The following is a 1,948-nucleotide window of genomic DNA, read 5'->3' as shown; positions in this document are numbered from 1 at the left end:
GCTGAGTATGCCCGGAATAGCCACAATAAGCACATCTCACTGAAGACTGGCCATGAGACTGCACTCCAGGGCGCTGATAAGGGTGAGCCTGCTGAAATGGCTGACGCTGAGAATGCTGCTGCCTCTACGGAGCTTGTTGTTGTTGCCTCCGAGGAGGACGCTCGACATTCCGGGCCGGAGCTGCTGTGAAATGGCTGACGCTGAGAATGCTGCTGCCTCTACGGAGCTTGTTGTTGTTGCCTCCGAGGAGGACGCTCGACATTCCGGGTCGGAGCTGCTGGTGTCCTGTTCTGAATCAAGTGTGAATCTTCTGGTTCCTTCTGCACGCTCTCAATCTCGCGTGTTACATCCAATACGGCATCGTGAGTCGTGAGAGCCCTACCAGCCAAAGCTAATCTGATATAATTGTCCAGACCTTTCTGGAACTGGTGCTTCCTGATAGTGGGGTCCGTGACCAAATGAGGGGCGTATCGGCTCAAAGAAGAAAACTCGGCCTCGTACTCGTCAACGGATCGACCTCCTTGCTTGAGCTCGACAAATCTACGTAGGATCTCATCTCGGGCCGACTAAGAAAAATACTTCCTATTGAAGCGATCCGTGAACGTCTCCCACAAAATCGGCCTCTCTAGGTGTGTCTTCTCAGCAGCCCACCAGATTCTAGCTGTATCCGTGAGCTGGACATCCATGAGATCTACCCACTCTGCAGGGGAAATACGAGTCACCATAAGGATAGTCTCCGTGACCTTGAGGAACTCCTCTGCTGCTAAAGGTCCCTCGGCACCAGTAAAGGAAGGAGGCTGCATATATCGAAACTCTCTAACACCAGGCTCCGAGCGAGGGGGATGCTGGTGCTAAGGCTCCTGCTACAAATGCCCAGCTAAGAATTGCTGGTTCGTCACCAGCCCCTGAATCATCGCTAAAAGCTGCTGTGGATCTGCTTCAGGCATCTGACCACTACTACTGGATAGGTTACCATTACTACGAGTACCCACCATGGTTCTAAAGAAAATGAGGATCAAAAGGAAAACTAGGGTTAAGATCAAACAATATATTTGGAAAATAGGGACTAAAACATAGTTATTAAGATAATAGTATAAGAACTTAATTGTAGTCTTACAGATGGAAAATGATATGTATTTGAATCGTCCAATACATTCTTACTAGTAGGAACTCAGGACCGGGACCTGCATGGGCCACCACTAAAAACTGTCATGCCCCGCTTCCTAAAATATCGGGGAATCAAAACGTGAATAAGCCCGTGACGTATTAGATTAAGAAGAAATATATACTATCATATTTTTTTCTTTTCTTGTCAATCCAATACGCTAAGCGTCAAATATACAAATCTCAATCACAGGTCCCCGATCACAATAGTAAGAATATAAAGACAACCCAGAATAAGAAATAAACATATCATCAACAGATCATCCCAGACATAAAATATGGGTTCAACATACCCTTACTACAATAACAGTTCAACTAGAAAATAAGAAATACATAGTCCATAATAAAAGGAAATACTAACAATATAACCAAATCTGTCACCAACTAAAGAAAATACTATAAGAGTGTTCTATCAGCTACTACAGAAAGAAAAGCACGTCTAGGCTTCAGTTTGTTCTTCCACTCCATCGGAAGGACATTCCGGCTGGGCATACACTGGCTCGGCTGCATCATCGAACTGAATCTGTCCGTTCCCTAAGTCTAACGCACACCAAAAAAAACAGGTGTACGTCAGCGTGCATGGCACATGGCAAGATCTCACATGGAAAATGAAACAGTCGTATGACTCATGCTATGACAGTAATAATACCAATAGAAAGACAATAACACATGCAACTGAAAATCTAAATAAATCAAGATGGATTTCTATACTAAACATGATAACATACAACTATATACATACAGTAACCGGGTCGGATAATAACCATCCTAAATCTCACTAGTC

The sequence above is a fragment of the Asparagus officinalis genome, chromosome 4, assembly GCF_001876935.1.
Source record: "Asparagus officinalis chromosome 4, Aspof.V1, whole genome shotgun sequence".
Lineage (NCBI taxonomy): Eukaryota > Viridiplantae > Streptophyta > Magnoliopsida > Asparagales > Asparagaceae > Asparagus > Asparagus officinalis.
This window is presented reverse-complemented; position numbering follows the sequence as displayed.